Source organism: Rhipicephalus microplus, unplaced genomic scaffold, assembly GCF_043290135.1.
Source record: "Rhipicephalus microplus isolate Deutch F79 unplaced genomic scaffold, USDA_Rmic scaffold_564, whole genome shotgun sequence".
NCBI classification, from domain to species: Eukaryota; Metazoa; Arthropoda; class Arachnida; order Ixodida; family Ixodidae; genus Rhipicephalus; species Rhipicephalus microplus.
The window spans coordinates 38,429-48,982 of NW_027465124.1; positions in this window are offsets into that span (position 1 = coordinate 38,429).

Below are 10,554 nucleotides of genomic sequence, written 5' to 3' on the forward strand. Positions count from 1 at the left end.
ACGAAGCCAATGGCGGGAAATGGATCAATGGCCGTTGTTGCTGCTGGCTCCTGCTGCTTTCGGTCAGCTCTTACTAACGCAGTAAAGCCGGGCAACGTTGTGCACGGCCACAATGACATGAGACGGTCCGGTCGGTCCGCTTCTTGAGGCGGGTAATTCGAAGTGCGCTAACCCGATTCGGAGCAGTAAAATGTGATTTTATTTCATAAAAGGCCCTTCTTTGGCACGAAAGTAACACTACGAGGTTTCTGGATCGCCATTTCATCAATCAACGTTGACTTAATCGTTGGCTTTAGTGTCCCTTTAAGAAACAAGAAGAAAGCAGAGTTCGTAAGGGAATGAACCGGGGCTCAGGATATCATAGTTCAAATCAAGAAGAACAAATGGAAATGGGCCGGGCATGTAGCATGTAGGCAGGATACCCGCTGGTCACGAATGGTAACTGACTGGATTCCTAGAGAAGGCGGACGCACAAAAGGGAGGCAGAAAGCTATGGCGAAATTCACTGGTAGATTTGGAGCAGCCGCCGAAATCCTGGAGTGCATTCGGATTGTGCCAAGCCAGATCGAGTGGAACACGTGAATGCACCGCATGCAGTCACTTCGGAAGTTGATTAACTTCGGCCGTGCACACGGCAGGCCAGGAAACATTTTCTTATACATCATTTCTTATAGCACATACACTCGCCGTCCTTGCTGCTGCTACTTAGCAGAACTAGTGCTCTTGCTGTCACTCAAGGCAAGAAGCAAGCCAGCAGCAGCAGATCCATGAATATCACCATTCTAGGAATATAAGAAAGTGCACAAAGTGACTAGACACTGCCTCAAAATACGCTGAAGACAAGCTAGCTGCCGTTGAGCTACCCGACGATACCGCAAATGACGACAATGCATTTTCAGAGTTGTGGCGATATTCATCTCTGCAAGACGGAGCATGCTAGCGCTCTGTTGCAGAGTGGGTTGCTCCGAATCTGCCTGTGCAAAACATAAACTTTCTCCAAATCTACCAGTAGAGTGCAGGTTTTCGGCCGCGGAGCAAAAAAACTTGCTCACGCCCGACGAGGGGAATTCGCGATTAGGTGGGTCGATGAGATTATGAAGTTCGTAGGTAGCTACGAACTTCAACTGTAGCTCATTCGTAGGTTCGTAGCTCAGGTTCGTAGCTCGTAGCTCAGGCAATAGAAAGCACAAGACTGGGTTGATTGGCGGATCATGGGAGAGGTCTTTGCCCTGCAGTGGGCTGATGATGATAATTCGTAAGTAATATTTTGTAAAGATGGTTTTACTGTACTGAAGGAATGCTAAGCTGTGAAAGCACCTATTTGAGCGTATATTCATTCGTATTTAATATTTTGTAAACATAGTTCCACTGTACTAAAGACATGCTAAGCCTTGAAAGCACCTATATAAAAGTATAATAATTTGTATGTAATATTTTGCAAAGAAGGTTCCACTGTACAGAGGGGATGCTAAGCCGTGAGAACACCTACCCAGGGGAAATCCGCACGAAAATGATCGTATTACCCTCAGATCGATTCATCCTTCTGCTATAATGTTGGTTCAAATGCAGAGCCCCCACGCGGCGCTGATGGTTGTGTTGAGCTGTGCAAGCCTGACACAGCGGCGGGGTGGCCGTTTTGGAAACAATAAACCACAGTTCGTTCTGGGCTAAGGGCTCAACATGTTCTCGTGTTCTTCGCGGGCCTGATGGCCTACTGTTCATGGTAGTCACTACCGCCTGGCCATCAGTTAATCTACACATGTAACACCTTCTTTGAGCTTTAATTCTTGTTATACTACCTTATATGCTCTAAGTACAGTAAATTTTGAAATGTAGCATATTTTACGGGTTAGCGCTTACATTCTATTAAATGTCAAATCCTGCTACTATTCAATGCTCGTTTTTCTTTACATGTAATATACAGTCGAACTCCTAGATAAGAAACACTGATATAAGAGACAGGTAGATATGAGACACCAGTGTGCCTACAGTAAACTAAGGGGTGGATAAGAAACTGCATATGAGGTACCCTGCTTATAACAGACATGTCATACAAAGGACACGAATTGCTGCCCCCAACATACCTCTTGTAGAGGGATTTAACTGTATACTATTCGAATACAGCTCGAAATTATTTCACCAAAATCATTATTCGCTTTCAATTTGCTTCGAACCTCTCTTCCTCCGACTACTTTATGTGCGAGTCTTATGTGACTTATTCAGTGCTGGACAGGGTGTCTGAACAAACAGTCACAGCTTTTTGCAAAGGCAAAACAATGAATAGGATAGCAACAAATTGGAATGTCACGCGAAGAATGGCAAGTAGATCGAAACATGCCTCATGTTGCTCATGCACAAATGACGCAAGAAACGTACTCACAGGTATTGATGAAGGCGAGTAAGTGTCTCAGTTGTTACTTCGCTGTGTCTGAAAAACCCGCCTTTTTCACAAATGGAGACTGTGCAGTGGTTTTCGTGCTCCTGGTCAATACAACAGAATCGTTCCGGTGAGAGCTCAAGGCCATGGTGTAAGAATAGGTTAGGTGATGACACTGCGCCCGGCCCTGTACACAGATTGTGTTCGCCACCTGGGCTGTTTTCGTTTGATGCAACAGATGGCGCTCGCGGAGGGTGGGCCAAGGCGCTCACTGGTTAGCGACTCGATCGGAGTGTAGGTTATTGCTGCGGAGCACGCTCGATATCCAGATTTACATGGATATCAATAAATTAATACACCGTGACTCTGCTGTAGTAGTCTTAATTTTATATGCAGCTTCCTTGCTAACAGTGTTTTTGTGATATATGCACCGACAGCAGCTAACTTGGTGCTGCGGAAAGCGGTTGCATTTAGACGCTAGAGCACTAAAGATCTCGTTTCATTGAAATTCTGGTGTCAGCCTCGTCATCTTTGGTTCAGAAAAAAAAAAAAAGCGCTCTTCGTGAGAGAAAATTTGAGGTGTTTGCAATAAGGATAGCAGCCCGAGGGCAAAGGCGCGATATAGCTATTAGGAAGGCGATAGTCTACGTGCGTGTGTTTATGAGTACATGTGTGCCTGTGTGTGTGTGCGCACACTGATACCATTGTCGCGTTCTGTTGCTCAGCAAAAAAAAAAAAAAAACCTTCATCAAGAAACTTTCAACTCGTGTCTCAGAAAACTTACATGCAATTTATTGGAAACCTAAATTGACAAGCTACTCTTTGCAGTTTTACTGTTAGCTTCACGCAGATTTTGGCCTTTGGCAGTGTACACAGCATTATATGATGGGAAAACTTCATTGGGTCCCGAAAGTCAACCCTGGGTTAACCCATATTACACCCATGTCAAGACTGCCATTGCTATCAGCCATACTTTGCGCTATTTTATTAGGCCGTGTGGAGTTGAACTTGATCAAGTGCTTATGAGACAGTGGTAGCGAGCGCACTACCTAAAGCAGTATATCTTGTGCAGCTTGACCCTTATGCCACCAACGTCGACAATCATATTCCGCGTTTGATGAGGCATCCAAGGATATTTAAGGCCTTCAAATTAATAATTAAAGGTTGTTGCGTCATAAGCACTGTGGTCGGAAGTGCACTTGCAATGTTGCAAGACGGGGACGATCAAGTGCTAGAGACATCCAAAAAACGAGACAAACTGGCCTGACCACACCAAGCATAGAAAACTAATTATAATCACAAGGGCTGCATTACAAAATTATCATGTACAATGATTTCTGTTCACTGGCTACTCTAAATTTAATTTTGCTTGGTCCAAATAAGCATAGATGAGGCAGCTAAAAATGTGCCATTAAGGCATCTCAATTTAAATAAAGAATTGACTTCTGGTGTGATGAAGGACTGAGTCGATAATGCATAGGCCCACACTATCAGTGACGTGTTGAGAGGCATCCTCCTCTTTATATGAAGGAGGCCTGTCACTGCTGAAGTCAAAGCGCTACCTTTTGCAAGTGTGTCTGCTGATTCATCATCATCATGCTGTAGAAAAACTGTCTCTACGTGCAATAAATTTGGTGTTCTTTTAGCGATCGTGTCAGGCACTTCAGATGCGGTTGAACTCGCTTCCAAGAAATCAGTAGTAGAGCCAGCCATTTTTGCTGAGCTTTCCTTTTCTTGCCTTCTTTTCTTTTTCTCGCTGCACGGTCAGGTACTTAGGACAGCCCGGTAATGTGGCAGGCTTAGCATCTGAAGTGAGCGTAGGTTTCTTTGGTGCATGCAACAGGACGTTTGTCTTGTATTCTGCACGATATGTGGCAGAGACTGCTTCCTCCAGGAAATGCTTTGCGCCCATATGGTCAGTAGACTGCAAGGCTCTGTCAGCTTTCCGAATTGCCCGTCGCCACTTATCCAAGTGCTCTGGTTGACACGGAGCCTTGAAAAGCAACACAAGCTTCGTACAAATCCGATACCCTGACTTGCGATTTGGGAAAAGCATAACTTACCTATTTTGTGGAGTAGCCAGTGACAAGGCTGCTGACGCGTACTCGGAGTCATATACAGCACCGAGGTATATGTGCACTGAATCACAAAGCGTGAATAAGCTGAAAAAGTGCACTGGCAGGCCTCACAGACACAGGGCGATGGGTTTCTAAATCACACAATCCCATGCACGCAAAGCTTTCAGGAAGCTTTCAGATGTTCTTTGGCACGCATATTTTAGAATGAGAGAATGAGGGCCGCACGAATACCTGCACGCCATATAGTAGCGCCATCTCAACTCGCACGACGGGAACTCCTCGTAGTTCAAAATCATCGGCGAACACAATCTGTCCGTGCCCTCTCCTTGTGTGGAGCGGTGGGCGTCAGCACCTAACTTATTCTTACATCATGCTCAAGGCATACGTTATCCCCCCCTTCGAGATGCCCTTCCCCCCTCCGTGGGGCAAAGTACGTGTGGAAGATGAAAGCATCAGCGCGCGTCACTGCGTCGTGACATTGTGGCGACGCGTGCTTATTGCGCCATCTCGCTGGCAATGCTGAAAACACGATAGTTCCTCCCGAGATCGGCATTGCCAGCATTAAATAGCGGATATAAATAGCTTGCCGTTTCAACGTTGAAGGAAGTGCTCATTCGTGGCTCAGTGGCTGCTAACACCTCGCACTCACAATTGAGAGGTCAGACGTTCGATTCGGCGCACCGGAGTCTTTTTCTGGATTATTTTTTTTCTTGCGTTTTCATATACATAGATACGTATACATTTGCGGCGAATGATAGCGATCACCAACATTCACACCGACGCGAAAATACAGCCGAGAGTGTCCATATAATTGCTATCACCATAAAATATTTTTAGTCTCTGTTTCGGTTTTGCTCCACAGGAATAAGTTCTGTTCGGTTTCTTTTCTAGAGGGAAAAAGAAAATTCTGTAATGGTTCGTAATGTTGTTTATTTGTACGCAAAAAGACGAAGTTAGAGCAGGAATGAAAATATTGACTTTGTTGTATAGTTACACATGCTCCTATGAAAAATGTGGGGCAGGGTAGGACAAATTTTTTCCACGTTCTTCAGTGGAGCAGAACTAACTGCACCACGAATTCTTACAAGTACACACAAATCAGTGCTTTTCTAAGTTATATTCAACTGTCTCAAAAGTGAATTATACAAGTTATTTGAGCAGGCTCAATTCTTTACATCATGATCTCACAAGCAGCCGGTCATCAAGCGTACATACAGAACTGCTGTTCGTATTAAACAAACTTTCATGCTGAGAATGCCCTCTCCATGCTGACATGTGTTACAGTCATATGAAAGTCCACTTGAGTAATTACAAAAATTTCTGGTTGCAGGAGTTTTCATTTTTCGCACCATTTGAACACTTTCTTTACTTTGAAATTTCTGCCTGAGATGTGTGCTAGCACTGTACTCTGAGATATGCATTACTGCTCACGTTGCATGACCTTGGTTGTTCCAGCTTGCCAACTTTCTACGTGTTCAGAAAATTTATAAAGATATTTCGGTTTCACGCCGAAATGAAATAATAGATGATGTTTCGGTTACAGTTTCATTCCAGCCAAAAATATTGTTTTTTAATTTTTTTGTTTTAATGCATTGGAGCTGGAACTCCAGAGCTCTTCGTTAGAAGCCCTGCTATAGCCGGAAATTATGAATGGCATTAGTGGACTCAACAACAAACGACAAGGTTGCACTGATGGGGGGATGTGCCCTGTGCAAAAGCTGTTTGGTGAGATGAGCAATTGTCACTCCTTCAACGTGTGCTCGCTATCATTATTAGTTGGTTTTCCTTTAGCTAGAAAGGGATGCTACACAGCTAAGGTGTTGTTCTGTGTGAATAGGTTGCAAAGGGCAGTACTGTTATATATCTGAGGCAAATAAAAATCTTTCGTTAAAGACTTATCTCGGTCCCAACTGCCCTGAAACCTCCTGTGGTCGCAACTGTGTGTGAACCAGGGGACACCAGAGCCTCGGTGTAAGGGCTGCTGGGAAAATCCCAACGAGAGTGACTGTCGCTACGATATTGTGCTGTATGATACAGAGTAGGGACAGCTTTGCACAGGTGGCTGTGCATTCAATAAACTAAAAAAGTCACAATTGTGCCAAAAGGGCGAAACAATGAATGCGATTATAACATATTAAAATGTTTTATGAAGCAAGGCTAGCATTTTTAGGAGCAATATTAATTGTAGCAAACATGCGCTTGCTATGTAACCAAATTTCTTGCAGCGCGGTCACAGTAGATGACCACAACAAGGCTCGTGCGTAGTGACGGTGTTGATATACGAAGTGAGGCTGGCAATCAACTCATTTAGATCCGATCTCACGTAGGTCTACAAAACGCTGGTGTAAGAGAACACAGCTGCTTCAGGTACACTTTTGGCACCGTTTTTTTTTTGTGTGTGTATGTGTGTGTGTGTTGAGAGTGCAGCCCGTAGAAGCTCCCACCTGCTGTGAGGGCACAAGGCACACGCTGATCATTGCCATGATAGTGTGACAACCATAAGCACACTACCCATTTTGTTCGCTCACGAGTTAAGCGCACGCGCAGATGACCCCGGCTGGAAAGGCGATGTTCGCTCCGCAGAAAGAGGAGGCCAGCTAACACCTCCTAAAATTCTTCAGGCCTGCGCCCTCCCCCATGATGTCACCACTGGCCGTCCGACCAGTCCAACACTTCCAAGCCGGTCCTGCCACACATTCCCGAATTTCCTTCCTCTTGCTGCAGTGGTAGCGGCTGCACTTCTGACATGCCCAACAAGTGTTACGTTCCAGGATGTTCAAGTAACTACAAGACTGGAAAGAAAGTTCAAGTATTTTCGTTTCCCAAAGATGAAGCACAGAGAAAGCCGTGGCTCAGTGCCATTCCAAGAAAGGATTTCTTTCTGACAGAAAACAACAAGGTAAGAGAAAACTAGATGTTACCATTACATCAAACTGATGGTTATATTACACTTATTGTAGCAGTTCGTGATGCACTTGTGCAATGTTCAGACGTATTGTGAGATTTGCTGATGCTCTGCAACTGCTGTTGGCATGCAGGTATGCGCATTGCCTTTCACCGAGTCATGCCTCGAGAACAAGTCGTCTTACACGAATCCTAAGACAGGAAAATTGCTAGAAGTCTCACTAAAAATACCACGCCTGCATTCACTATCAGTGCCTCCTTTGTTTTTAGGATGCCCTTCGTACTTGTCGAAAGATGACCCCACTCCTACAGAATGCCCAGAAACAAAAAAAATGCGTCGAGAAGTGGCTGACATGGCTTGTGCCATCGCAGAATCGGAAATTTCAGATCGAGATGAAGAAACGAAATGTTTTTTTTCTTCACTTCCTGAACTTATGGAATTTTTGAAGATTGTATCAGTGCCAGATGAGTGGACTGTTAGTCACCGCCCAAACTGTGCCCTGTTTTTAAATATCGTCAATAAGAACATGCCAGTGTTGCGGTCGTCTGTCACTGTTTTCAGCGACCTGAGTATCAGTGTATGTTATCATGGTACCAAATTAGGCCGTGCAGGTGATTATATCGTGCCAGGAAGCATTGATAATGTGGATGTCCTGACTGACATCCTAAGTAAACTTCAAGCATCTTCATTGCAGAATGCTCCTCAGGAGGTCTTTCTGATGTAGTGGGTAACCTTCTCGAGCAACTTGAATGAAATGCTATTGACTGCAAGAAACGGATCATTCGATTCTTGCACTAACAAGCGGCGTTGCTTGGAAAAAAGTGGTTGCAGTATTCCTTCGAAAGTACGGTGGTCGCTTGTAAACTGCATACCGTATCTCCACAGGCCTACAAGTTTCTAAGAAAATCAGGATTTTTTGCCATGCGGCATCCCACTTGTAGAAATGTTTGCTCCTCATTCTAGTTGTCTCCTGCCACTGAATCAGCGAGTGAAAATATTCTTAGGTACATTACGTAGAAGCATCTGCAGCCGCATGAAAGTGACGTGGTTCTCATGCTCGACGAAATTCATATCCAGCCTTATTTAGATTTGAAAGGCAGAAAAATATCTGGAGCGGCGGCTAACCGTGAAGGGGCTGCTTCATGTGTTTATGTTGCAAAGCATGCAGGTCATGCACATTCTGCATGTACGAACAATGAGTTCAACACACTACATAAAATGTAATAATTGGCCTTGAGGAAATTCTTTTTAAAGTTCTTACAGTAGTTTCAGACAACAACAATTGCAAGGCACTCAGTATGTTTTTCGACCCACCAAAGCTGAACATTAAGTACACAAATCCAAAAGATGCAACACGACCTATGTTTTATATTGTGGATTCTGTTCACTTATTGAAATGCATTCGGAATAATTGGCTAAATCAAAAGAATCCTGAGACAAACATTTATTTCCAATGTTTGATCTCACAAGCAACAGCATCCATCCTGACTGCATACAGTGGGCAGCGTTCAAAGACCTCCGTGAGGTGCACAAACTAGAGGCTTCACAGTTTTGAAGTATAGCTATCGCCTATCTTCACATGCGCTAAATCCTAGGAACTTAGAAAGGCAGAATGTCAAACTGGTTTTACAAATATTTAATGTTTTTGTGGCTGAGGCTCTGGATGCCCAATGCAGCTTTCATACTTTATGGCATGAAACTGCAAATTTTATCAGGATAGTTCTCCGCTGGTAGAAGATAGTCATCATTAAAACACCTTACAGAAATGTTTGTGGAGAGCCAGTTTCGTGCCTGAATGGTGACCCTAAGCTGGATGTGTGGGAATCCCACAAACATGACAAGAACATTCTCACACAAAAGCTCATGCTGCTCTTAGGCATTCCATTTACGCACTACTTGAGCTCACCAAGCACTGTCTTGTCGAACTTCGTTATAAATACAGTACAATCTCATTAATTCGAACACGCTTAATTCGAACTCACGATGAGGTCCCATCAAAGCTATGTGTTCCAATGGGCAAAAACGCCTGGTAATTCGAATGCGCAAGCACTTGCAATGGTTAATTCCAACATACCGTGCTCCGAAAATGCTCTCAGCACCCCGCCCAAGCCCGCGGCGATACCTCCGACACCTCAACACTGCACGCAAAGGAAAGGAAAAGAAAAGGTTGCTGTTGCTGTAGAATGTTTGCTCTCTCTCAAATGCCGATCTGCAACGCGCCTGTGCCACGCTTCTCCCTTTTCCACCCCTGCCGCTAAAGACCCTTCTCCTTCTAATGCCGCGCGCGACGAGAGAGAGCAAAAAAAAGAAAAAAAAGAAAAAAGAAAAAGACTGTCGCGGAGTGTGGCTCTCTCTGACGCGCCGGTGCCACGCTTTCTCCTTTCTCTTCCCTGCCACGTAACCCTTCCCCTTTCAACAACGCGCGCAAAGAGATAAAAAAAAAGCTGCCGTGGAGTGTTGGTTTTTTTCTCAAATGCCGATCTGCTTCTCTCCGCATGGAGACGCTCCTCCTTTCTGGTCACGTGCTGGCCACGCTGCGGCTTTGGCGCAGAGGGAAGTAGCGGAGATGCAGTCGTTGTCGTCATCAGAGAGTGTCGGAGCTTGACATAGCCGCGCGCACCTTCTCTGGCCAGTAGAATGCTGAAGCCAAAGTAGACGTGCTTTGCAAGCTGCATGCGAAACTGATTAACTCGCCGCAAGGCAAACGTGTGCAGATGCGCATCACAGATTACTTCAATTAATGATGAATGTCCAGTGGTTTGTGAATAAATGTAAGTCTTCTGAAACTTCTCCCTCGTGTGTTAGCTCAATGCACATACACCACTGCATGGGGAGCCCTCCGTTTACTTAGCTTTCATTAATTTGAACTTCTTTTGATTCGAACAAATTTTTGGGCCCCTTTGAGTTCGAATTATCAAGATTCGACTGTATGTGCTTCTTGGCAAACTTCAGACAGATGGTCTATAAAATCGATTTGGCCAGTACACCCAAATGGCTGGGGGTTATTACGACATTACCATTAGGCAGATGTACGAGAGTGAAGGCAGAATTCGCCTACAAAATTTTTTTTCCCATTATGAGCAGTTACGAGTTTATTGACATAGAGGCCCCTCCAGTAGAAACAGATATAAATCAACAGGACTTCAGAATTACTGTCAAACCTGAGGATCTTGAAAACTTAAGCACACACATCC